This window comes from Ascochyta rabiei, chromosome 8 (genome assembly GCF_004011695.2).
Source record: "Ascochyta rabiei chromosome 8, complete sequence".
Lineage (NCBI taxonomy): Eukaryota > Fungi > Ascomycota > Dothideomycetes > Pleosporales > Didymellaceae > Ascochyta > Ascochyta rabiei.
The window spans coordinates 1,156,976-1,184,815 of NC_082412.1; the positions used below are offsets into that span (position 1 = coordinate 1,156,976).

General features: G+C 37.7%; 37 annotated features.

The window, feature by feature from the left end:
* Positions 1–379: part of a mobile genetic element that runs on past the window's edge.
* Positions 366–377: a dispersed repeat.
* Positions 378–2,245: a mobile genetic element.
* Positions 669–940: a mobile genetic element.
* Positions 1,341–1,453: a mobile genetic element.
* Positions 1,344–1,447: a mobile genetic element.
* Positions 1,350–1,453: a mobile genetic element.
* Positions 2,243–6,804: a mobile genetic element.
* Positions 3,282–3,362: a tandem repeat.
* Positions 5,742–5,788: a tandem repeat.
* Positions 6,800–6,804: a direct repeat.
* Positions 6,805–7,057: a long terminal repeat.
* Positions 6,805–14,167: a mobile genetic element.
* Positions 6,807–12,988: a mobile genetic element.
* Positions 12,920–12,983: a tandem repeat.
* Positions 12,989–13,032: a tandem repeat.
* Positions 13,033–14,168: a mobile genetic element.
* Positions 13,915–14,167: a long terminal repeat.
* Positions 14,168–14,172: a direct repeat.
* Positions 14,169–14,585: a mobile genetic element.
* Position 14,586: 1 nt separating this feature from the next.
* Positions 14,587–15,343: a mobile genetic element.
* Positions 14,801–14,854: a tandem repeat.
* Positions 15,277–15,333: a tandem repeat.
* Positions 15,329–15,653: a mobile genetic element.
* Positions 15,645–18,918: a mobile genetic element.
* Positions 17,233–17,256: a tandem repeat.
* Positions 17,281–17,306: a tandem repeat.
* Positions 17,519–17,555: a tandem repeat.
* Positions 18,919–19,172: a mobile genetic element.
* Positions 19,172–22,434: a mobile genetic element.
* Positions 20,334–20,446: a mobile genetic element.
* Positions 20,334–20,452: a mobile genetic element.
* Positions 21,555–21,571: a tandem repeat.
* Positions 22,435–22,454: 20 nt separating the features above from the next.
* Positions 22,455–26,482: a mobile genetic element.
* Positions 22,649–22,684: a tandem repeat.
* Positions 22,959–22,996: a tandem repeat.
* Positions 26,481–27,840: part of a mobile genetic element that runs on past the window's edge.

Consider the following 27,840-nt stretch of genomic DNA (forward strand, 5'->3'; position numbering starts at 1 on the left):
TACGTATAAGAAGTGCTAACTTAAAGCAACTAAGATTATAAAGGATATACTAACTAGTACCTACTCCTATATACTGCAGGAGTTAGTTACTATTAACGTTGTGCATATGCTAATAAGCAGAGGCTTCTAGTACCTAGTTGCAGCTAGAGAATACTTAAGTAGGTAGATAGAGGTAAGGGCGCTTTATAATAATAAGTATTAACAGTAGTAAAGTTCCTATACAAAGACATTATCTATAGGTAGAGCACTATAAGAAGACTTATAGTTAATAGCAGACTAGACTTTACTAAAGTACTTAAGAGGCTTACTTTAATATATAGGATTAAGAAGGTACAGGCATCTACATATAACCGTTAAGTAATAGGAAAAGTAGAGGGTAACGTACTCCACGGGTGAGCGGATCAAACGGGTGAGCGGATCACTCTGCCAAGACCACACCAAACCTCCACCTTACCACACAATGCCTCAACAACAACATTAATCTACGCCCTTAAGAGAAGCTGCGATACAGCTTGCGCTCTAGGCAATTAAATAAGACGTAATGCTTACTATGTAACGCGCTGTAGCTATATATAACGCGCCTTACAGCACACTACACGCTTGATACACAGGACGACCTGCACAAGCTGATTGTACGCCAGTTTAACAGATTATAGACCAGACTAAGGAGGACGTGATTACTAAGTACATCCTTGAACTAGATGCACAAGGATTTGCCCCTCAGCTGGCTGCTATAGCTGATATAGCTAATTCTTTGCGTGCTAAGCGCAATATAGGCCATGTTAGCATAAACTGGCCTAACACGTTTGTTAAGCACTGCCCTGACCTTAAAGTAAGGTTTAATCGCAAGTACGACTACAAGAGAGCCCTCTGTAAGGATCTAGAGATTATTAGGGGCTGGTTTAGGCTTGTAGCAAATGTTAAAGCCAAGTATAGCATCTAGGACAATAACACGTACAACTTTAATAAGACAGGCTTTATAATAGGCCAGATATTAACAGGAGCAGTTATTACAGGCTTAGAGCGTTAAGGACGGCCAAAGGCAGTGCAGCAGGGCAATTAAGAGTAGACAACAGTCATACAGGGCATTAATGGCACAGGGTAGGCTATTCTACCCTTCATTATCTTTAAAGGCCGCAACCACCTCTCTGCCTGGTACAAAGAGGACAATCTGCCCTATAACTAGGTTATTGGAGTCTCTAAGAACAGATAGACTACTAACAAGCTTGGTCTAGACTGGTTAAAGCACTTTAATGCCTATACAAAGACGCGCACCTAAGGAGTACACTAGCTGCTCCTTATTAACAGCCACAAGAGCCACAACTCCCTCAACTTCTAACAATACTGCAAGGAAGCAAAGATTGTTACACTGTGTATGCCTCTACACTTATCTCACCTCTTACAACCACTAGATGTAGGTTATTTTGCCCCTCTAAAGAAGGCATATAGGCGCTAAGCTAAGAATCTTATACGCAACTACATTACTTATATTACTAAAACTAAGTTCCTACTATGCTTTATAGACGCCTATAAGGAGATATTTACTTCTAGCAATATCTAAGAAGGCTTCTAAGGCGCTAGAATAGTCCCCCTTGACCCAGAACGGGTTATAATGGGTCTTGATGTCCGCCTACGTACCCCACCGCTACCTACTATAGAAGATAAGCCCTAGCAGTCCCAAACCCCAAGCACTACCCTGCAATTAGGGTCGCAATCAACGCTGGTTTAAGAGAGGATTTAAAGGCATGCAAGCAGCTTACCAACTTTAATAGTTAAGGCCTTTAAAAAGCTTGCCAAAGGCGCAGCTATAGTAGCGCACAAGCTGGTGTTAGCTTAAAGGGAGATTACTAGGCTTCGAGCAGCAAATAAGGCTGCTTTGCGACGTAAATCGTATAAAAGAAAGCAATTATAGCAGGAGGAAGTCCTAACAGCTAAGGAAGGCCTTTAATTAACTACTCTAACTGAGTTTGGGGCGCGTGGTGATAGTAAGAAGGCAAAGAAGCGAGTGCGCGCTAAAGGAGGGGAAGTAACCTAAAGACGCTGTACAAAGTGCTACAATGTTAGACATAACTTGCGTACATGTAAGAAGGCTATAGAAGATGTTTCTAAATAATATTATGTACTGCACTACTGTATACAAGGCTAAAGTGGGCTAATACGAGCTATAATAGGGTAGAAATTTGGTGTGGTCTTGGCAGAGTGATCCGCTCACCTGTTTGATCCGCTTACCTGTGGAGTACGTTAGACATAAACCTATTATTAATGCACTTGCAAAGCTTAAGGGGTTATAGGTAGACAACCTCCTAACAGTGCTCTTAGCTAACAGGATCTCTATACAATCTATAGGATACTTAGCATATTAACTTATTACTAGCTAGAACCTAGTTCTTCTAATTAAACTGTTACTACTACCATAGTAAACACTACTATTCTAGAAGGTTAAGAATAGAGCTTAACTACTTGCAATTAGAGCTATACAGTTAGATCTCTAGGATTAGTTCCTAAAAGATACAGTTAGCATAACTAATTAACTAAGAGCATTAAAAAAGGAATATTAGGATAATAACAATAAAGTTTAGCATAAGCAGATTAACCCTAGAGACCTAGTTCTACTGTAGGACTTAGTGGGACAAATTAACATGTCTAGAGATAAGAAGTTAAAAGAGAAGTAGCTTAGGCTATACTAAGTGTTACTTAACAGAACATAGCTAGATAGGGGCACCTATTTGCTTAAAGACCTTAACAGAACTAGCATACTATATACAGTACTAGGGTAGAGAATAAAGAAGTTCTATAAGCGTTTACTAGAGGATATTTAGTTAGAAGAGAAGGGACTTATAAAGGTATAGAGAGAAAATACCTAGAATTAAAACTATAAGGACATGTTTCTACAGAGCAGACAAAGCAAGGCTGCTAAGAATTTAAGCACCCCTATTCTAGCAGGCAAAGGAAGAGCACCTACTAATTATAATTTACTAAGTATTAAAATCTACCCTTAACCTCTTATAATGTACAAAAGACTGCAATATAAAATATATAATAACTTGTCTAATTTAGACTCTAATAATAACGAATAGCAGTGCAGTCTATAGGACGGACTGCTTAAGATAGGGAGGTAATGTCCTAACTACTAAAGCTACAAGCTAATTAGCAGTTACTAGGTCTTACTAGTTAACTCCTAATTAGCTGAAACTTAACGCTAGCAAAAACAACTTAGCCTAGGCACTTACTAAGTACAGAGAAAGGTGTAAGCTTACAGCTTACAACTAAAATAACTATTTATAAATAATTAATAATTATAGTAACTAAATATAAGCAAGTAAAACTATAAATAGTAAGTAAAAATATAAATAGTAAGTAAAAGCGTAGAAGAAAAGCGGGCCTATAGCTGCCTAGGACACTCTTAAAGCAGAGCTGCCCTGTTACTTCTAACTTTCACCCTTATAATATTAGCTTATAACTTCTTTATATCTACTTAACTATATATAAAGTTTATAATATTATAGTAAAGGGTAATTACACAGAAAGAGCTAGAACTAGAAGAGGGGGTAGTGCAGTAGTTATTAGTCTTAAAGGCTATTACGAGTAAGGATATTACTAAGGTTGCTAATATCCTATTGCTATATATAGAGGGATCTATAGTTAGCTAGTTTATAATAGGGATTACTTAAGGAGAGCTACAGGCGTAAAGGGAAACGCTTAACTTCTAGACAAGTGCAGCAGTTACTAAGTTTAACAAATTAGCAGCTATAATACACTTAATATCAGACATTGTCTAGCAAACCCTAAACCTAGTTGCACAATACAGAGGCATAAGCAACTTTAATAGTTAATACCTAGCAATCTAATTAGTAACAGACTACAACTAGAGGAAGATAATAGAAATAGCAGAAGCTATAAAGTACAGCTGCAAAAATAAGAACAGTAAAGATATTCTAGTAAATGTAGTAACACTATACTACCTACAGTAAACTATAGAGCATATAATACTTAACTTAATTATATATTATATCTGCTAAGTAGATGCTAATAACCTTACTAAGTTTGTTAACTTAGCAATTTACTAACGCCTATCTATGCTATAAAAGAGGAAGGATAGGTTCTGTAACTTAAGTAACTAGAATATAGTCTACTAAGCCCTTAACATGCTCTAGTAGGACATAATAAACTTTGTTACGCACCTAAATAACAAGAACTACCTACTTATAGTAAAGGCAAAAGCACTAGGTAAAGGCGTACTAAAGCTAAAAGTAGCAGAGTAGGATATGTGCCTAACTAGGGACCTAACTTTAAAAACATACTAATAGTAGATATAAGCACTTATACTATAGAAGACCTAATTACTAGCACTAATCTTTAACCTAAAAGGTATTAGGACACCCTACTTGCTAAAAGAAAGAATTATCTAGGAGTAGGCAGCATTAAATGCTATAATATTTAGCACTAGGAACTTCCTTACACTAATAAAAGCAGCGCTAGAGTACATTCTTAACAGAGTTTAGATACTAGCCTCTTTAGCATTACTATCTAGGTTATAGTTGCTTACTAAGCTAGCAACAGGCATAAGGATCGCAGGCTGATTAAGTGTTTTGCTAGGAGGATTATCCCTTACTCTAATAAGGCCATAGACTAATACAAAGCTATTCCTAACAGGTAACAAATTCCCTAAGGATATTATTAAAAGCATTAAATAAGAACACTAAAGAAACCTGTTGTCTGCAACACCTAACAACCTTAACTAGATAGCCTTTAAGTTAGGTTTTAATAAAACAGGAAAGCAGCGCTGCATAATAGATTCAATTTGTAAGCACTAACAGTCTAGGGGAACGTAATTTAGCTCTGTCACTTTAGTGCTATAGGACTATTAAACTAGAGAATAATTGTTAACTAGGCTATTAGAATTTAGATTTTTTTAAGAGGTTATAAGCCCTAAAGTTTACTACCTATTAATATTAGACGTTTAGTCTATGTAAGAAGACACAGAGATTGATAAAGACATAGTAAAAAATATCTAGAATAGCGCTAAGTGTAAATGCACTAACAGCTAATCTGCCTTTATTCTCCTCTGTACAAAGATTAGTTAGAAGCTCCTTAAGGATCTAGAGCGTGTAAAGCTCCTAGATGTATAGGTCTAAGAGTGCTATAAGAGAAGAGAAATTTAAAAGAAGGAAGGTGCTAGTAGAAGAACAATTACCTACTATACAGTTAACCTGTAATAAGTTTACTTTCCCTATTCTTAGTACACTGCTAGTAAACTTAGCTTACTAGTCTGCACTCTTAACACTACTATAATATCTAACCTGCTTATGCTAATGCACAAGAATAAGACTAGCTAGGGAAAGTAGAGGAGCAACCTAAAAACTAGGATCCTGTTTTAAGAACAGCTCTGTGCACTAAACACGATAGATAGTCTACAGTCCTATTAATTCTGCCTAGTGCCTACAGTACTTAACCTTAACTAGAGTAACTTTATCTCTAAGCACCTATCTTAACATTTTTAAGCTAAGGCAGACAGTCTAAACTAGAAGGGCACTATTATAGTCTCTGTGTTTGCCTCTATATTTTAAAACAATCTAGAAATCTAGAAAATAGTAGATAAATGCTTTAATATATATAACTATTATACTTATATAAAGTATAGTAAAAGTAACCTAGAGTAGTGTAGGATTATATACTACTCTGTTATCTAACAGCTAGTAAGGGGTGATCTGCAGTACTAGCTTTACTATTTAGTACTCTGTTAACAAACTAACTTAATCTCCTACCTATACTACACTAAATACACTAAGCCTAGAGATTAGACGTTCTTTAAGTACGTAGATTGCAACCTCTACAACACTATAGAGTTAGGTAGAGGAATAGACATAATATAGGGCTTAGTATCCTTTAATAATAAAGATACAGATAACTATACTATTACTCTAGAAGGGTTTTACAATTTAGTTCTAGAATACTTAGCTTAGAGGAAAGATAATAGAATTAAACAACGTAATAGTTACATTAAGGGGTAGGTAGATACAGTTAACTATCCTAAGTTAGCATAAGAGGTAGTAGGTACTAAGTAGAAGAAGTATCCTTACAAGTATAGGGACGTTAGGATCTCCTACCTAGCACTGCTACATAGGTCTACTAGACTATCTATAATAAGGCGCAGAACTATACTCCCTTAGTACGTGCTAGTTACAAAGGACAGAGAAACTATAGAGATTCTAGAGATAGGATTATATAAGGACATTACTAGTTCTTATTAGATGCTTACGCTAGGACCCTTATTACTGTTAGGTTATTTAAATAAGTATAGTAGTGCTCTCTATGCTTTCCCAGCAGATATAGCGCTAACTTTCTCTTTCTAGATTTCTAAAGCTATCTATTGCTAGGCTTAGTATAACTCTTATCTAGTCTAGTAAGAGATACTCTGTATTTTTAGTCTTAATAACAAGGAGCTTGTAAAGTTTCTTTAGAAAAGCAGGGATAACAACGTTGCTATAGTAAAGAGGCATTAGCAGTAAGTAAAGATGTCTAAGAAGTATTGCTTTAGAGCTAATAAAGAGTTAGGTATCTCTAATTAATCCTTCTTTACTAATAAAGGAGTAGTACTAGAACATAAGAAAGGATAGGAGTTATAGGACAGACAGCATACACAGAAGAGTGCTCTTAATAAGTTATTTAACAGTCTAACTGTTAAAGCAATAGAGGCTACTACCTAGATAACATACAAATTAGGCAGTGCCTTAGACTAGGGTTTATTAAGACACGTACTAGACTCTCCTACCCCTAATCTATTAGGAGACTCTAGTTAACAACTGTCGCGCAGCCGAGCCTGTGGATGACCAATGGGGTGCTCCCCTATCCAATCGAGCTTGCGGATTATTGTTAAGTGGCTCCTCTCTCCACAATTAACCACCGAGCTCCTGAGGGTCGCCTACAAAGCTTAAGTAAGCAAGATTACGTAATAACCAAATTTCCTTTATACTTAAGTAATATGTTACACATTAAATATATAGACACTGATTAAATTAATTAATTACCTAAGTATAGTCCTCTAAGCTCTATTACAGTTATAAGCCCGGCTTCCTAAGCACAGTAGATCTCCCTGCGCACTCAGCAACGAGCTTGTTAGACATTACTTAACCGCTCTAATTTTACCTAATTATCTTTTTTATCCTAACTCCACAACTGCTACTATAGGCAAGCTAGTTAACTACAATGCTTAAGCTCTCTTAGGTATCCTAACAGGACCCTATTAACTTAAATTAAGGTCTAATTAGCCTAATTAGTTTATTTAACTTATGTGGCACGCTAAGCTTTGTAACGTATGGGATTTAGTGGATCTAGACGCTAAAGACGCCCTAGGGATGCACAATAGAGCCCCTAGGCTACCTATCATAGGCTCCGCCCCTACCCGACCGCCGGCTTAATTAACCCAAGCCCAGAGCGTCTAACCTAACAAGCCTCCCGCAGGCCTAACAATCCTTAAGACCTACAACCAAGAGCTCCTTAGGTACAAAATAAGAGCGAGCACGTAGGCAGCTAAGGCTGAGCGCCTTTAGAAGCTCTGGAACTAGGTTAATACTACAGTAAGCCTAGCAATTCTGTTACTAGTAATAGTGAAGCTTGTTACCTAAAACATTACAATGCTACAATCGCTCGTACGAGCCCTAAAGGAGGAGCTCGCTCTAACGGATATAAGCACCAAAAACCAGGTTAGAGCGGAGTACAGGCAGCACCTGGGAGCTGCTAGGCAAGGCTGAGCCGCTCTACAGGATTAGTATTAGAAATAGTTATACCTGTATATGCGAGCCAAGTTATATAAGCTCTCTAAGGTTACTAGAGAGCTCGCCGTACAAGACTTCTTAGATGCCTTAAGCCACTAGATCGCCCTAGAGTGGGCCCGCACAATAAGCTAAAGTATTATCTAGAACAGTATCCTAGGGCTTAAAACGCTTAATCTAGACTAGGTTTTAAGGGTCTTTAGTAGGTTAATGTATAAGTATACTATAAGATTAGGTAAAGATAACCTAGGCGTTTTTGCGACCTTTAGTACCCGCTTAGACGCTCCATCTGGCCAAAATAACGCAGGCGGGAGCTCTAGGAACAATGCCAGCAGCTCCTTAGGATACGTCTGCCCTTGTAAACAAAAAGGCAAGACCTACAAATAGAAGCCTACTAATTGCTGTTTCCTTAAAACTGCTGTTAGAGGGAGCTCCTTACTACCTGTTCAGATAAGCGAAAAGAACAAGCAAGAGACTTGCTAGAGGCTTAGATACCAAGAGCACAAGGAAACCTAAAAGGCAATAGAGCGGCTCAGATGGACTGCAAACGCTCTATTAGCTATTACTTCAGCCGCTACTAGCCAAACTAAGAAAGTGGAGTTTCCTGGCAACGTCTAAGCAGCTCTAATTAATCTAAAATTAATAACAAATCTAGTAGAGAACGTGGGATCTGGGGTGTACAACCTTATGGATTTTAACACTTATCTATTAACAGATAGTACTATTTTAGTCAATGGAGCTGCTACGCACCTAGTTAACAGCGCCAATTGGCTGGTACCTGGATCTTTCTGCCCTGCTGGGCCCACTAACACAGTAGAAGCAGGTACCTAGGCGCTCCCTATATCTAGACAAGGAGCTTGCTTGTTTAAGAACGCTCTGTACAGAAAGCGCAGCCTATACACTAAGGACCTGCTCCTTTAGAACATTGTAGTTATAGAAGGATTCTATGTTAACATAATCTTAGAAGCTCGCCTCTAAGAGAAAGGAGTCTGGTACCTAGGTCTAGATAGCTCTCTTCGTGTGGGATACATTAAAGATCTTAATAGGAGCGTCGTATGTGCTACTCTTAAGCGCGCTTACAACCTTACTTTCCTTAAATATAAGCTACTTTCTCTCTATCTTCCTATCCTTAACGCAGTAACAACAAAGCAATCCTATAAATCTTACCCACGCAGCTCGCCTAAACAGCTGTAGCACGCCTAAGCTGGTCATCTAGGCCTAGAGGCTCTTTAAGCGCTGGTAACAAAGGCGCGCAGCGTGCGTATCAACAGGACGCTCCAAAAAGATTGTAAGATTTGCTTAATAACCCACGCTAAGCAAGTAATATTACAGAGAAAGAGAGAGAGACTAGCACAACTGTTTTAGAGAGTTAGCTAGGACCTGTTTAATATACTGTTAGGCAGGGGAGGCAAATTATAGACGCTTGTGATTAAGGAGTACTATAGTGGGAAGCTCTTTGTGTTTACTTTATAAGGTAAAACGCAACTAGAGATCTTACAGGTCCTTATAAACTTTACAAGCTAGGTACGTACCTAGTACAAGCTCCAAATCTGCAAAATCAGCCAAGACAATAACACAGCAACACTCCTATAGAAAGGGAGCTCAGCATATAAGCACTAGGCGCTTAATTAGAGAATAGATATAGATCCCTCTCCTCTATACACACACAAGCCGAATAGAGGAGCAGAAAGAGCTGGTTAAGAGATAATCACAAAATCTATCAAGATAAGGAGCGGAGCAAATCTACCCTAGAAGCTCTGGCTAGAGATTGTTGTAGCGGCGGCATAGCTCTATAACATAAGCCTATTACACGCACACAAGCTACAGAGCCTAAATAAGGAGCTTAATCTCTAGTTTACTTAGTATTTCTGATAGTATAAGCTAGAGCAGGTAAGGGTAGCAACAGCAGATCTAAGACCTGATTGGAGCGGGATTTACGCCTACGGCTGCCGAGCCTACCCCTTAAACAAGGAACAAGCAGCTGGGCGTAATCGGAGGGGCTTTAAAGTCACTCTAAGGGGGCATATCGGCTACCTTGTAGGGTACTAAGCATCTAACATCTATCAGATATAGGTCCCTATAATTAACTAGGTTATAACAACGCGTAACGTAACCTTTAACAAGGAGCTCTTTTATAATAGAGTAGATAAATCTACTGCTATAAGCGCTAAAGAAGCAGAGGCAGTAGTAGAAATCCTCTATAAACCTGGCGAGATTACAAATATAGGAGAAGCAATCAAGCTCCCTAACAGAGACCTGACGCTTGGCAAGTCCTCTAAGCATCAGCTCGGGGGTGACACTTGGGAGCAATCTCAATTGCTAGATGGCTAGTCTAGTAACGAAGGAGCTCCTGAGACAGAGACTGTACGCGCAGCAAGCTTAGCCAGCAAGCCGCTAGAGATCTGTGCAGAACGACACTAAGAAACAGGCCTCCCATCCCCCGACCCAACGCCCGAGCCAGAGCCACTGGCCTTAGGCGGGGAAGCTCCTGAAGAGGAGAATCTAACTAACGGCTCACGGGAAGTGCACTTACCTGATCAGGAAGGGAGCGCGCCAGTAGATAACGAGGATCTTAAGGAAGAAGATCTACTAAGACCTGCATTACTAATTGTTCTAATACCTTCTTAAAGGACAACAGGAGCAGATAAGGCAGTAACAAGACGCTCGTATCAACGGAGAGTCTGGGGTCCAGCCATAAGGCGGAGCCGCCGGATAGATGACTGCGAGCGCGATGAACCTGCCGATGATTATAAGGATAGAGCAGGACAGTACTTAGTAATAAGCTCTATAAGAAAGCACGGGTACTCCTAGCTTATCTACCTACTGTTTGAACATGCGAACAAATATGGCATAAGTAGAAGAGAGCTTGTCACTATCCACGCAGTGCTCGCGGCGTCTGTCTTAAAGAAGGAAAAAATCCCTTCAGAGCAGCGCACGCACCGTGACGAGCTCCCACCTTTGCCAAAGAAATAGAAGGATCTCGCCTACTACCCACTAGGAGCTCTATTTCGCCAGGCTTGTAAGAAAGAGATAGCCACACTTATAGAAAAGAGAACCTAGAAAGAAATAGACCGAGCGAGCGCCTTAGCTAGGCCTCTACTGCTTAAATAGGTCTTTACATATAAGCTAGATTAAGATAGTTACTTTCTTAAATATAAGGCAAGGATCTGTGTACGCAGAGATCTACAGGCTAAGGATTTAATTGTCTCAACCTACGCTACGACGCTCGCCTCTAGGTCTTTTTGCACCATGGTGGCGATAGCTGCCTAGTTTGACCTGGAGCTCCATCAGTATGACGTCGCAGGCGCGTTTCTCAACGCGAGCCGCCAGGACCAACCCTAAGTGCTCTGCGAGCTGCCAGATAGCTTTATAAAACCTAAGAAGGTAGTCCTACTTCTACAGGCTCTATATAGGTTACGTGATTTGCCAGTTCTATAGTATAAAGAGCTCTCAGCTACTCTCTAGAAGCTTGGCCTAATTGCGTTAAAAGAGGAACCTTGCTTGTTCTATGACGCTGAACGCTAGATAGTGCTACTGTTCTATATAGACGATATTCTGCTAGCCTATTATAAGGATAATTAAGCTGCTACAAAGCATCTTATAAGCTTATTAATGGCTAAATACTGGATAGAAGACTATAGAGCTGCTGAATGGTTTCTAGGAGTGCGTATTATCTGCGACAGAACTGCCAGAACTATTACACTCGCGCACGACGCCTATATTAACAAGCTTGCTACCAAATTTAGAGTAGTAGAGAAGGGATCCTTCCTAACAGTCCCCTTCCTGATAGAAGAGCTACTTAAGCATAACAGGCAAGCTTCAAAGCAAGAAGTTAAAGTGTTTTAAGAGCAGGTAGGATCTATCCTCTACACAGTAATTATAATCTGACCAGATGTAGCGTATGCCGCCTCTTAGCTGTCCCATTATCTTATAAATCTAGGAGCTGCTCACTTCAAGGCAGCAGCTCAGGTTATGGCTTACCTCTATTGAACGAAGCACCTAGGGATACGGTATGGAGCTCACTAAGGCAGCCAATTGCTTATCTGTAGGGACGCGTCATTTGCTAACAATTGGGAGACTAGACGCTCCTCTTAGGGGTATATTGTGCAGCTCTTTAGTGGTCTAATTATCTAGAAAGCAGCACGTTAATTAACAGTAACAACTTCGACTACTAAAGCTGAGTTGTTAGCGTTAGAGCATGTGGCTAAGGAAGCAGCAGCTCTTAAACAGTTTCTACACGAACTTCAGCTAGACTTAGGGGTGCTGTAGGAGATTTTCTGCAACAACTAACAAATAATCTGATTAGTAGTAGAAGAGAGCGAGCGGCTTACTACTTGGCTGTGCTATGTAGATATCTAGAATATGTGGTTAAAACAAGAGTACGCTAGGGGAAATCTCCAGGTAACGTACCTCAAAACGAGCGAGATGCCAGCCAACAGTCTCACAAAAGCGCTCCCCAGACAGGCTCACAAGCGCTTTGTCTTACACCTGAACCTGTTTAGCATCAATTACATAGAAAAAGAGCAGGTTAAGGGAGAGGCAGAAGATTGTGGTATTGCTGGGGAGGACAACCCCCTCCCTAAATAGGCAAAAGAGCACCTGTAACTACCGGTGGCAGCTCTTTTGAGCGCTTAACTAACAGCTATAGGGCTTAGCAAATTCTTTAAACTATGTATAGGGAGGACAGCCCCCTCCCTATAGGTATCCAGCAGCTCTAAAACCTGACCCGACTAAGGAGGGTACTCAGAAGAAGTACCCATCCTTGATCAGGCCCTTCACTACGCAGAGAGCGCAGCGCAGATCAGTCGCCTGCTATAAGCTTGTTAGCTAATAAAAAACAACAAGTTATAATTGCTTACGGAAGTCATCACTCTACCTAAGCAAACAAGCTTGTTAACCAGCTTAATCCTAAAGGGCTTAAGGCGGATGTTGCTAAACAAGCTGTTAGACTACTATTTACAAGCGCTATTTAAACAAAACCTACAGAGGGCGGCACAAATGCCCTTAGGCGCAACGCCAGCAGCGCCTTCCCTGCCTACTAACACAATTAACGCACATAGGCACTAAACTGTTCACTATAAGCGCGTTAACGCAGCGCTCGCAGGGAATGATCCTGCGAGCGCCCTGCGACGGGTTGCAAGCTGGTGGGGGGGGGCGCGGGCAGCGCGCGAGGTGGCGGCGGCGGCAGCGAGGCTGCATAGGCGGCGGCGGTGAGGGCAGCAGCAGCGGCAGTAGCAGCAGCAGCAGCAGAAGGAGCAGCTGAAGCTGCAGGCGCAGGCTTAGGCGTGGTTGTGGTTGTGGTTGTGGTTATAGGCGTGGTCGTGGGTGTAGGCACAGGCGCGGCAGAGCCGCTGGCGGCACGGGCAGCAGCTTGGGCGGCGGTAGCGGCGGCAGTGCGCGCAAGGCGCTTGAATTTAGGTTCTCTCTATAGGCTAAAGTTAGCAAAACCTCTAAAAAGAGCTAGTAAAATAAGGCTAGGAAGCTTAAACAGACGCTGTCTAAAAAAGCCTTTAAGGCTATAGAAAGCGCTAAAGCTAATAAAACTACTTAAAAGAGCTGGTACATAAAGACAGGAAGCTTAAATAGACGCTCCTCTAAGCCATTACAACTACAGAGGAAACGTAAACCTAGTAAAATAACAAAGAAGCATGTAGGGTAGGTCTAAGGAGCGTAAAACCAGCAATTAGTATACTTACGGCTATGTTAATAGAGATAGTTAAAGAAACAGAGAAAAATAAGCAGGTGAGCTAGTTATATAGATCTCTAAAACGCCTAGTAAAAGTGAGAGTAAATGCGACTTTCTCCAGGCAGCACAACGTTACTAGCTTAACAGCAAACAGACAATTACTAGTCTATACTATCCCTCTTATCTAATAAGGTTTACAAGAAACAAGTATAGGAAAGGATACTTAGCAGCTTAGTAACAAGGAATCTGTAGCTGAACAAGCGTCTGCCACCTACTTTAGCCGCTTAGTAGAACAATTAGAGTCAGCAACGGGTTATAACTAAACCAAGACCACTAGAGAGCATTAAAACTACTAACCATAAGCTTAGAAATCTAGTTTAAGAATTTGAGAGCCTGATTACCTATGCAGCAGCTCTTAGAAGACAGGCGATCCTGGCTGGGATCACCTGGGGGGTGTGTCGCGCAGCCGAGCCTGTAGATGACCAATAGGGTGCTCCCCTATCCAATCAAGCTTGCGGATTATTGTTGAGTGGCTCCTTTCTCCACAATTAACTACTAAGCTCCTGAGGGTCGCCTATAAAGCTTAAGTAAGCAAGATTACGTAATAACCAAATTTCCTTTATACTTAAGCAACACGTTACATATTAAATATATAGACACTAATTAAATTAATTAATTACCTAAGTATAGTCCTCTAAGCTCTGTCACAACAACCTACTTAGGAAACTAGGGCCTTAACAAGATTGCAGAAACAGAGAGGTAGTAAGGGAAAGGAATAAGCGGAGTAATAAGGGGGGTTAGTAATTAGTTCAGAGTTTAGTTTTAACTTAGTTTATTTGCTTAATAGGGCTAAGCTCTTAGGGGGGGGAGGTTTATGCTAGTGCACACAGTAACTTCCTTAGTAAGAACTAGGATGCTTAGCTAGTGTACGTAATCTAGCCGGCAGAAGGGTATAAGAGACCTTAACAGAAACTGTTAAGGCAGGACACCTATAAAAACAACTAGAAACACTTACTTATAGAATTTAACTACCGTATTACTCGTCTCTTTAACCCCTAGTAATGATGATGATAAGTATCCTTCCTAATGTGCCTGCTAACGAGATGCTTCGATACTTATACTAGAACACTAGTAATACATTATCTACTAATAATACTCTTAATAGGAAGAGCTTCTAAGGATATACTATTAAACTATACAGAGGACTTATTACCTAGAGAGCTAATAAATAAGACATAGTTACTATATTAACAACTAAAGTAGAGCTACTTACCCTAGTATAGGTAGCTAAGGAAGCTATCTTTATCTTATAACTATTACTAGAACTTAGCATACACCTCTTATAATTAATAATTACTATTTAATACAATAATACCTAGACTATCTTATTAATTAACAGGGAAGTCTTAAAACTCTAAACTAAACTACAATATGTAGATATTTATAACTACTAGCTATAATAAGAGGTAAATAAAGGCACTGTAACAGTAACCTATATCTTATCTACTAAGATATTAGCTAATAGACTTATAAAGGCTCTGCTTATAAGCAAGCAGTTAACCTTTCTAAGGCAGCTAGGACTGGAGAAATATACTAAACAAAGAAAGCTAGCTAACACCTAGATAGAATTACTTAACTAAAAGCTTGCTAACCTAGAGGTACAATAAGAGCTAATTATGTCTAGCTTTAATAGGGCCTTAAAGCTAAGGGGGTGTGTTAGATAACTAACCTTGCTGAACCAAGTTGGGGGGGTTAGGGTTAACCTTGGTTAATTTAGGGGCTAGCGGCACACACACATAAAATTAGCCATTAAGATAGATAATTATTAATTATTCACCTTTATTATTATCTTTACATATTAAGTATATTATCTAACAACAGTATACTTAAAAGCAGTTACAACACATATCTATAAGGCTTGAAATAACGCACCTATTACTAGAGCAGACTTCTTCTACCTATTCTGGCTAGCGCAGATGTGTAGCTTTACTAAAAAGCTAATACTTAAGTTCTTTAAGGCAACAGGTATCTATTTACTAAATTCTAACGTTATCCTCTATTTCTTTATTAAAACACTAGAGAGCTTAGATTTAGATAGGTCCTTATTGTCTGTTTATAGCAACAAGAATTAGCTTAAAATAGAGATGTTGTTGCAGCGTGTAGTTAAAAACTAGAGTAAGAGTAACTGTAAAGAGTGTACAGAGCGATCATAAGGGAGGATAGGGTTAAAGAGGATAGCAGGTGTATTAAGGTACGTAGTATGTAGTAACAAGACTAATTGCTGGAGTATTAGCAATAACCTCTAATACCTTTATATAGTCTGGGCTGACTAGCCCTATAGTAGCTTGCCAAGACTGGCAGAGGTACCCCTAGGCCTAGCGCCTAACAATGCCTCTCTTCTCTAGATTGTTTAGCTTAAACAATGGTATAATTAGCAATACTGTATTATTCTAGCCTAGCTTTACACGTGTTTACTCTGTCTGTCCTGTTATAGCTAATTCTAACTAGGTTTAGGCGCTTAGGACGCCTTGCAAGGTTAGATAGGGCTTAATACTAATTCTGCCTTTACCTAGTAAAAGTTAAACAGAAATCCTCTCTTACCTCTTCCTTTATCTTTAGAGTCTAGGTAGCCGTCTGCGCAGGCTAAAGCTCTAACTAGGTAGCTGGCAGCATATAAGCTATCTATACCTCTAGTTTTATTAGTTACTACTATATCCTACTTTATTTTAGTAAGTACTAACCTATTCTGTCTAGTACTTTTGTAAGGATAGCTAAGAGATTTTCTAGGTCTTTCTAGTACGTTCTAATACGTTTTAGCAGATAGTACTAAACAATACGCCCTAGTAACCTTTTTAGTCTGTTCCTAACTGCTCCTGCCTACTACTAACTGTTACTTACTATTACTAACTACTATTTGCTATAGCTATTATGTCTATACCTGCTTACTACAAGATTAACATTACTAAGAACAGTAGGACTACTAAGCAGTGCTGTATGCTCTGTCTCTACTACATTGCTAATAGTAATGTCTCTAGAAACTATTATTTCTCTACTAACCTAGCTTTATAGGGTAGCCTATGTTATAGGGACGCCTAGGCCTACTACTACAGAGAATGTTACAATAGCAATAAGAATTGCCTATTAGTACATGTTTTATCTCCTTTTAGCTTGTTTTAGCATTTTTTAATATATTTAGGGCCCTAATAAGTACGCTAATAGCTATTTAAGGCTTTCTAGCAATATAGCACGGCTTTACTTAGGTTGTTAGGTAGTTACTGCTGCTTATACTACTATTATTAATGCAGCTAGCGTTAAGACTACCCCTGTAATATCTGCTACTACTGCGCCTATGTCTATTAATAAGAAGACTATATTAGGCAAGTCTATTATTAACTGGCTAGCCTGTTGCTGGGTATATTTGAAGAGTATGTTCTGTCTCCTTTTAGCTTAATATAGCATAATCTAACCTTTATAGGAACTATTTACTATAGAAGAAGCTGCTTACACTCTATATTAGCAACACTTACATATATAAGTTAACTTTATCTAGTATCTATATTAAGAAGCAAGATTAATCTAAGGCTAGCGCTGTTAAGGCTAAGATAAAGCAAAAGAAGATGTTAGAGGAGAGTAGTAGCAAGTCTAATCTAGATGCGCCTATTACCCCCTATAAGAGGGTATTATAGCACGTTTTAACCTATTTTAATAATATCTAACTTCTTTTATAGTTAGAGTACTAGATGATAGGTACTAGAAAGACCCTTAGTTAGCTCTAGGAGGAGCAGGAGGAGCAGGAGGCTGCCGAGCAGGCCGCCGCCAATACTGCTGCTGCTGCTACTACTGCTGCTAAAAAGCCTTGTAGTTGTAAGGCTGCTACCTATGCCTATAGTAGCAGTTATAGTTAGTAGATATTCCCTATAATAGAAGGTTTAGATTAATAATACCTAAGTTTGTAGTTAGTAGATAGGTTTAGGCTAATATATCAATTAGGTGCATTACACTCTTAGATAGTATAAGTAATACTAGGGAGGTATTCTTCTTTACTAATTCTTCTGTATCTGCTTATACTTATAACTATATAATATAGCGTATAACTTTCTTTATCTCCTTATATTAGAAATAGCTATAATAGACTAAAAGATGTCTGCTTTAGCTAGTCTGTATTTCTTAGGGTAAGGTAGGGTTATATTTTCCCTTAGCGTAAACTATTAAATACTTATTAATTAAAGAACCCCTATAGGGGAAATTTGTAAATTAAGTAAAGTTATTTAGCCTTTTTAGTCCCCCCCTTTTTTAGACTTTAACCTTAACGTCTTATACGCAGTCTAAGCAGTTATTTTATTATTTTCTAGTATTGTTTTAGCGCTTCTTTAGAAAGATTTGTGTTAAATTCCTAGGAATTTTCTAAGTCAGAGAATCTGTCCTACTTAATAAGGTATTCCTACTGTCTGTTAGCTACTTACCTTCTATTAAGGACTTCTTTATATCCTACACCTTCTCTTCCCTTTTAACTATAGGTTCTTATATTTGTTTCTGTATAGTTAGGAGTTAACTCCTTAGTGTGTATAGGTCTAGCAGTAACGCATAGAATACTTAGTAGATCCCTTTTATTCCTAGCAGGTCTACTCTATATGCGCTGGGGCTAATCTAGGCTATAATAGTTCTAGGTCCTAGGTATTTCTAGTCTAGCTTCTTTTTTAGTTGTACTGTCCTAATATTCTTACCAGAGACTAGTACTTTATCGCCTACTTTGAACAGTGCTAGTAGTTGTTTCTTGTCTAAGTGTTTCTTTTAATACTTGTTTAACTTTTCTATATTAGCTTCATAGGTAGCCTGTAAGGAAATAACTCTAGCAGCTAATTCCTTCGCAAGGGGAGATTCTCTACCCTCTAATGCTAAAGTAAGCTAATCTGTGCCCCTTAGATCTATACTGTAATAGCTTTAGAAAGGTATTATATTTATAGATATATAAATACTATTATTATACGCAAATTCTGTAATTAAAATCTATAGGGCCTAATTATCTTATTCTAGAGTATAGTAGTAACGTTAGTACTGTTTAAGAGTCTAATTTTACCTTTCTATTTAGCTATCTGTCTAGGGATAATAGGCTAACGTTAAGACTTGTCTTAAGTTTAAATAGTAGTTAAAGGTTTCCTACGTCTTTAAGTTTATTAACAGCCCCTAATCTAAGATAATTTGTGCTAGCGCGCTGTGTAAATAGAGAATTTCTCTAATCTAGGCGTGTGCTAGATCTTTTCTATCCTAATTAGCTCTAGCTAGTATATAGTGTAACGTTTTAGTTAATTTATATACTACTACTAGTATAGAGTTATACACTAACCTAGCCACCTTACTAGAGGGTAATTCTATAATAAAATCTATTATTATGTCCTTCTATAGTTAGCTTAGCACTAGTAAAGGTTATAATAACCTATACAGTTTGTGTTAGGTAGTAGTGTTCTAGTATAAGTATTAAAGCATCTCGTTAGTAGGCACATTAGGAGGGATACTTATTATTATTATTGTTAAGGGTTAAAGAGACAAGTGATACAGTAGTTGAATTCCATAAGTAAGTGTTTCTAGTTGTTGTCGTAGGTGTCGTGCCTTAACAGTTCCTGTTAAGGTCTCTTATACCCTTCTGCCGGCCAGATTACATACACTAGCTAAGCATCCTGGTTCTTACTAAGGCAGTTACTGTGTGCACCGGCATAGTAGTTAATCTTCTATATACTAAGTAGCTATAGCAGTAGTTAGATACATCCTTAGTAATACCCTTCTAGGTGTCTCTGCGCTAAATTTTCTCTAAGGTCCTTTGTGCTCTAAAGTGTCCTAATATTAGGTAATTGTAATATTCTTTAATTACTTACACCTTATCTTCTAGCCTTATAAGTAAGATATGCTTCTCCTTAGCTACAATATCTTTTCCTAGGTTATTCTATCCTATATTAACGTTACTTAACTCATTTTTAGTGCTAGAGAGTTTATCTGTATTGTTGAAGTCTGTTGTTAGCTCTATATAACTGTTCTCTCTTAATTCTTCTCTTCTAAGATCTCTTATGTCCTTTCTTCCTTTTGCAGACAAACAAAGGGTTATAGCTACTACTAGGGGAGTATTAGGGTTCCTTCTAGTTAGGATCTCCTAAAGCGGTTATATAAAAGGGTTTATAGACCCTAGGTAATAAGTAATTACAAAGTTAAACTTAGATAACACTAAGTATGCCCTTACTTACTAATAGCTAAGAACCTTTATCTCTATAAACTATTTTAGGTTTAAGTAATCTGTTAAGATCTTAAAGAAGGTACTGTCTAAGTATCTTTGCTAATGCTGTAGGCTCTAGATAATTACAAGAAGTTCCTAGTTATAAGTATTATAGTTGTACTTAGCTTAGATTAACTTCTTTAAATAGAAATCCACAGGCCTCTATTAGGCTGGCTTCCCCTCCCTAGGGACTAGTTAACTGAGGATTCCTAAGATAGCGCCTCTAGAGGCATCTACTTCTATCCTAGTCTGTCTCCTAGGTACAAAATAGACTAAGATAGGTACATTAATAAATAAGTCCTTTATGTTCTAGAAAGCTTATAGGAATTCTTTGCTTAGCTTAAGAGGCTAACTCTCTTCCTTTCTTATTACTTAACTAGATTTAGCTAAATTTAGCCCTTTCTAGGTTAATTAGGTTAATAGCAAGGCTAATTTAGAAAACCCTATAATAAACTTCTAATAGTAGTTTATAAAGCCTATAAATACTTAGATATTATAAACAGTGCGCAGGATTAGCTATTCTTAGATTGTTTTAACCCTGTCTAGGTTAATGCTTACCCCTTTAGGCAAGACTATGTACCTAAGGTACTCTGTGCGTTAACAGTGTTATTTACACTTATCTAGGTGCATATAGAGGTTTGCTTTGCAAAGCCTCTCTAAGACCTTCTTAACGTGTCTAATGTGGTCTTCCTCTGTCTTAGAGTATACTAATATGTTATCTAGATATATAATATAAGTTATATTAACTAATCCTATTAGTGCCTTATTTATATAGGCCTAAAATTAGGCAGGAGCATTTATAAGTCTAAATAGTATTACTATGTACTTAAAATATCTATACCTAGTTTAAAAAGTAGTCTTCTACTTATCTCCTTTCTTAATTTAGATATAGTAATATGCCTTATATATATCTAGTTTAGTATAGAACTTAGCTTACGCTAGTTATTCTAGTAACTCTGTAATTAGTAGCAATAGATAGCAGCTTTTAACTGTAATCTTGTTTAGACCTTTATAGTCTAAATATAGTTATAGGTTACTGTCTTTGTTCTTTAAAAAGAGAATAGATGCTCCTACTAGCAACCTTAAGTGTTATATCTAGCCACGTTGTAGATATTCTGCTAGATACTTCTAAAGTATCTCTAATTCTGTTACATAGAGCCTGTATAATAGTTAGTAGGGGGAAGTAGCTCCTTCTATAATATTAATCGCTAGGTTGTGCTCTGTATGCTCTAGTAGGACCTAAGTATTATCTTCTAATCCTAAGTACGTATAATTGCAATACACTTCTAGGATTAGGCCTCTTTTAGCAGATATTAGGTTATGTATATCTACTAAGTTTACTATATACACATAAACGTCTACTAAGGGACTTCTTATAGTGCGTTTAAACTCTTTAGCATCTTTTAATGCTATTTTCTCTAGTTTAGGAGAGTCTCTATACTTCTTCCCTTAGAAAAGCATACGCTAGCTTAAATAGCTTAGCTTAGGGTTTGTCTAGTTAGTCTAGGGTAATCTAAGGTATATCTTATACCTTTGTAGGTCTGTAACTACAAAAGGTATCTATTAGACCTCCTGTCTTCTATAGGAGTTAATAATAGGTACTTCTACTGTAGTTACTCTATAGATAGGTAATTCTGCTCTGCCTACACCTTTAGCCACTATTTTATTTAAAAGTGTAACTTCTAGATCCTGCTCCTTTACTAGGAGAACTAAAATTAAGTTTAGTTATAACCCTCTATCTATTAAGGCTTCTATGTTCTCTGTGTTGCCTATAGATGCTTTAATTATAAGTAAGCATATATATTCTAGATACACTGCCTTATAAAGAGAGATATTCTTCTTCTTCTTCTTTGATAATTTAATATAGGCTATAAGAGAGGAGATTAGCTCTTAGGTCCCTTATCTTTTCCTAACTTATTAAGAGTAGGGACTTTCTAGTTTAACTTTAGCTTTAGGCAGTTTAGGCAGTAGTAACTAGTTTCTCTATACTTAAGGCACGCGTCTTAGCTCTTATATAGCCTGTCTTAGCCCTTTTTACCCTTTACTAGCTCCTTACAGAACTTCTTAGACTTAAACAACTTCTTTAGGGTTTTTATATTCCCTTCTAACCTAGAGTTACTATATTAGTGCTTCTGTAGTCCTTTGTTAGTTATCTTGCCCTTAGCTAGAGTCTTCTTAGGTAGCTGTTAGCTATAATAACCTAGTCTCTAGTTAATAATATTAGCTTATTCTTCTACCTTTAGGATTATATCCCTTTATTTATAGGAGATTAGAAACAAATCTTTTTACATGCTAGGTAGCAGTACAGTAATATATTCTAGAACTTAGAGCTCTAGCATGTGTAAGTTGCCTAGTTCCTCCTATAGTAGACGCATAAAATCTAGCAGATCTGTAGGGGACTAAGATTTCTGCTGCTTATATTGCTTTAAGGATTTATACACTACTTGCTTATATTTAGCTAGTATTCCTAGAGTATCTATCATAATTCTTTTTAGCTCTTACTACGTTAGTTCCTAGGTTAGCTAATTACAGCACTTAGTTGTGCAGTAAGCCTACTATTACGTCTTTAGGTTCTCTAAGAGATACCTTATGCTAAAGTTAATCTATTGTTCCTCTGTAAGGAAATTAACTAGGGATTAGAGGAAGTATTCCTTACAGTCTCTCTCCTAATAGTTATATTTAGTGTAGTTATGCTTTACGTACTTCTATAGAGGCAGTCTAATTAAACATCTCTACAAAGCAAAATTTCAACATAGGGCCCTGCACACCGAAAAAACATTAGAATCTATCTTAACCCAGCGAGGATATACTATCCTAAGCTTCCTAGAGCCTTTAGGCGTCTAGTTGCTGCACGCTGCCTGGTTATCTAACTTAATCTGTTGCAAAAATTTTCAGATTTGCAGAGCACAGACCTCCCCTACAACAACAATCTTATCTTATCTTATCTCCTAAGATCTTACCTTAACAAACACAAAAACTAACAAACCCTACCCCTACTAGATAGCAACAAGCCTTTCCTTAGCTTTCTGCTTTCAACCCCTTCTTTCTACTCCTAGAGGTCTACTAGTTAGGCCAGTAAGAATAGAACAAAGGCAAGAATAGTAAAGCTAAGACTGATTTTTCCTGTTTTTCAGCTCTGAAAAGCGGATAGAGACTAGGTACCTCTTTCTGTGTAAAAACAAGCTCTCTTCTAGTTATTTCTTAGTCATTTCATTTTAAAAAAGAGAAGGAAACCCCTACCTAGGACCAGGACCTAGGACTATAGAACCAGAACCACCACCTAATAGAGATTATTCTCTAAACACAGGGACAATAGAAATAAGCCCCCCTAGCTCCCTAACTCCTCTAGGAAAGATGTACTAGCCTATACTAATCCCTAGACCTCTGTCTATACCCTTATTATTAACACTACACCTACAATCTACTCTAGGAATACACTAACCTAGTATATTTAACAGAACTATAACGTTACCTCTACCCTCTACTCCCTCTAAACAACCAGCTAGTAGACCTGCTACTCTAACAGCACCTAGGCTTCCCCCTTTCTAATTTAACATAGCTACTAGGCCTATAAACTAAGCTTCTATTACTAAGACAGTAAAAGAAGCTCTATCTATTGCTAGGACAATAGTTATCTAGGCTTCTTCCCTAGCTACCTTAAACAAGGAACAATTAAACCTCCTAGACCTCCTAGAAATCTTCTAAGACTATATAGAAAACAACAGGATAAAAAAACAAGGCCTCTCTATCCTAGCCTCCTAAGTATCTAACCTTAAAACTATGTCTAAATTAATAAAAACAAGAGCAAAACTCCTTTAAAAACCTACCCTAGCTACTAAAACGTCTACTACTTAATCTTCTACTTAGCCTACTTTATACGCATCTGCAGCTTTAGCTAACCTCCCTAAGAATATAGACTAGCAAACAGTTATAAAGAAGAAGCAACCTACTATTATTAAGAACTCTCTAAGTACACACTAACTAGTTCTTACACTAGAACAAGAACTACCCTCTTTTGCTCCCCTAGAGATGCGTAATGCTTTTAATAAGGCCTTTACAGATAAAGAAGTAAGCCTCCCTATAATTACTTCTGCTAGCCTAAGTAGAAGAAAAAACATTGTTCTTACTATAACGCCCTCCTTTACAGCAAAATACCTGCTTAAAAACTAAGTAATTTAGTAATTAGTTACTACCTATAAGGAAGCCCTCGTAATAGAACTATAGCACAAAATAATCCTACACAACATCCCTACGTCTCTAGAAACAAACTAGGACCTAGAGGTGCTTAAGTTAGAAATAACTACCTTTAATAAAGGGCTTACAATAGTAGGGAACCTATTCTGGCTAATAAGCTACAAAAGGAGACAAAAGCAACAACTAGGATCTGTCTGTGTAGCGTTTGCAACAGAAAAAGAAGTTTAATAAGCTATACAGAATAGACTATACCTACTAGAAGCTAGCATAAGAGTAGAGAAGTTTATTACTACACCTCCTACTACACAATGCTAAAAATGCTAGCAATTTAGACACATAGAGAACAGATGCCTTAATAGCACTATATGCAAAATATGTGTAGATAAACACCCTATAACACTATAAAAGTGTAATATATATAGTACTATAGGCAAAGCCTGTATACACACTATCCCTAAGTGCATAAACTATAAAGAAGTACATATAGTAGATAGCATTTAATATGCAGCTTATAAGGCAATTATAAACGCACAAACATATCTAGAATACTAGACAACCTAAGGATTCTATAAGTAAATCTAAAAGGGGCGTATAAGCTACTAAAAGCGCCCTGTAACTTGTAGTAGAACTAGCTATAGACCTTATCTTAGTATAAGAACTATAGCTTACCTCTACTTAACAACAACCTTTAGACTACTTAGACACACACTCTGTAAACTACCCCTCCTTTACACAAATCCTACCTCTACTACAGGACTACAGCATAAGGCCACGCGTTCTCGCCTACGTTCTACGTTTAACATTAGTACAAATCTCCCTAACTGCCAATTTAAGCCCTAACCTAGACTTTCTAGCTATTACAGTCTAGTAGTCTAGGTTAAACTCTATAATTTATAATATATACAACTAAACAAACGTATAAGGAATAACAACAGTAGAGAGAAAGCTTCTAAATAGCCGCACTCTGCCTAACTTAATCCTACTAGGGGACTTTAACACCTACCACTCTTAGTAGGACTCTACTATAACTACTATAACACTAAAAGCTAGTAGTTTTATTACCTAGATAGAAGAGTAAAACCTAGAGCTACTAAATAACTCTAGTATAGGCACCTTCTACAGACTAAACATAAGCAGGGAAAGTGTTCTAGACCTTACCTTTACTTTATACAGGCTTATAAACGAGATAGAAGACTAGTAAACCCTTACAGGCATAGGCTTAGACTACCTAGGCATCCTATTTATAATTACACTACCTAGAACACAACTCCTAAACAACTCTACTCCTTAGTTTAACACTAAGAAGGCAGACTATAACCTATTTTAAAAGGAGCTAGTAAAGGAATTAGTAAAAAGCCCTGCTCTAAATACTATAAGCCCTAGACACTCTACTAGCACCTCCCTACTTCTCATCTAAGGAGAGGACAGAGAACTAGAGAAGTAGCTAGAAATAATAGGGAAGGAGCTTACTACAGCAATATTAAACGCAGCTAAAGCTGCAATCCTACAAAGCTCTACTAGTGCAAGAAGTAAGCCTTAGTAGAACCTAGACCTAAAATTACTTAAGATAAACATGCTTAGTAAACAACGCCTCCTATAAAGAGAACTAGTAACTAGCTCTATAACTACATACACATAGAAAAGGGACTACCTAATTACTAGAAATAGGTACCTATAAACAGTAAAAGTAGTAAAGCGTAACCACTAGAATTAATTTCTAGAAAAGGTGGACGTAAAATTAACCTTTAAGGTAATATTCTATACTAGAACTAGTGACACTCTCTTCTCTAGCCTACCTTCCTCTCAACCTATAAAGTGGAGAACCTACTAAGAAGGTAGCTAGGAATAGCTACCCCTTACTAGAGAAGAGCTAGAACACGCCTACTTCTTACAAATCTAAAGTAGCTCTCTAGGACTAGACGCAATAAACTAGGAGATTATTACTGCAGTATATAAAGTAGAAACAGACATATTCTTCTATATGTTCTCTACCCTATTTAATTATAGGTACTACCCTTAAATCTAGGAAAGAGCAACAGGAATTATCCTGAAAAAGCTAAATAAACTAGACTATACAGCCCCTAAAGCCTAGAGGGTAATTGCTCTCCTAAGCTGCCTAGGCAAAGTTACAGAAAGACTAGTAGCTAAACAACTTAGCATACTAGCAGAAATAACTACCCTACTACACCCTTTATAACTAGGAGGAAGAGTACAAAAATTAGCTATAGACGCTTCCTTACTACTGCTAAACTAAGTGTAAGAATAAAGGAAACTAAAGCATACAATAACTATAGTGTTTCTAGATATTAAAGGAGCCTTTAACTACGTCTTACTAGGCTAACTACTTACTATCCTATAACAACTAAAGCTACTAGGCAGCCTAATAGCCTAGATCTAATTATTTCTCTCTAGACGCTAACTATAACTGTCCCTTAATAGAGAAACAGAAGAATTTAGTAATATAAACGCTAAAATCCTATAAGGAAGTCCTATCTTACCTATTCTGTTCCTGATATATATTAGACCTCTATTTTAGTTAATTACAACCTACTCGCTATCCTACCTAGATGTTATGGGCTCAGACCTTGTCTGAGCCTTAAGCGAGACGGGATAGTCACGTGCCCTACAGACATATTAGAAGGACACGCAACATGTTACCTCTTTAAGAGATACAATACTATATTAACCCTTATTACATCCTACCCTAAGGCTAGTCCTTAACATTTATATCTCTTCTTCTAGGAGAAAAGCTAGCACTTATACTATGTTAGCCAGCTCCTAGAATAACCCCTTAGACAAATCTGTCCCCTTAACCCTTTAGGAATTTATAGCCTAGACGTTACAGTTTATAACAAACTTATAGCAAGCCTTATTAGCTACTAATAAGCATATAGTATTACTTAAGCGTAATAACTCTAATATATGTGTGTTTATAGAATCTCTAGTATAAACAGCTAGCGCCTATACTAGACCTGCGTCTACAGTCCTATTATCCTCCTTAGAAGTAACGCTGTACCTGTTAATGTCTACCCTAGCCCCTAACCTACCTTATAAAGCGCTGTTTTTAGTGTCTGCCCTAGGCCTGTATACCCCTATGCAGACGTCTATAGCCTATAGGAAACCTCTTCCTATAGGTAAGGCCTTTACTAGGGACAAATTCTTATTTAAGGTGTAGTAGGTTATAATAGAACATAAGCTACAGGCAGACGTGTCCTTTATTAGTAGGCTACAGGACATGTTTACCTTTATATAGTCCTAGCTTAGCGTGTTTGTATAACAAGATATAGCTCTATTCTATAAGATTAGAGGTACCTAAGGTGTATAGAGCCTAGAGGATTTCCTAGCATACCTAGAATTCTGCTACAGCAACAACTACAGCTAGGAACAGGCCTAGGTAAAACTAGAAAGCGTCTGTTAAGGTCCTAACAAGTTATTCTTAGACTTTTTTATCTAGTTTAAGCAGCTGCTGGTGCAAAGTAGCAGCCTCTACTAGGACAGAGAACAACGCCTATTAAAGCTCTACTAGGCTCTAAACGCAAACATCTGTAATATAGTAATAAACTAAGAAGTAACTTGTATAGATTATAATAAAGCTGTTATAGAGTATAAGTCTATTACTATAGACGTTAAGACTATAGCTAAAGAAAACTAGCTATGCTACATCCCTACCTAGGCACTACCTAAGCGTAATAAGGACAGCAACGTTAAGATAACAGTTATGTCTGCAGTTTGCACTAGCAGTAGTGCCAAGCATAGGGGTTAGAAGTAGTCTACTCCTAACTAGGCTACGTAGGTTCCTAATAAGGTATTTTAGTAACGCTAGAAGGCTAACCTGTGTACCTATTGCGGCAAAGAGGGACATATTTACTAGAATTGCGCTAACGTAGTAGTAACTACAGTATAGGTAGTAATAATTTTAAGTAAGA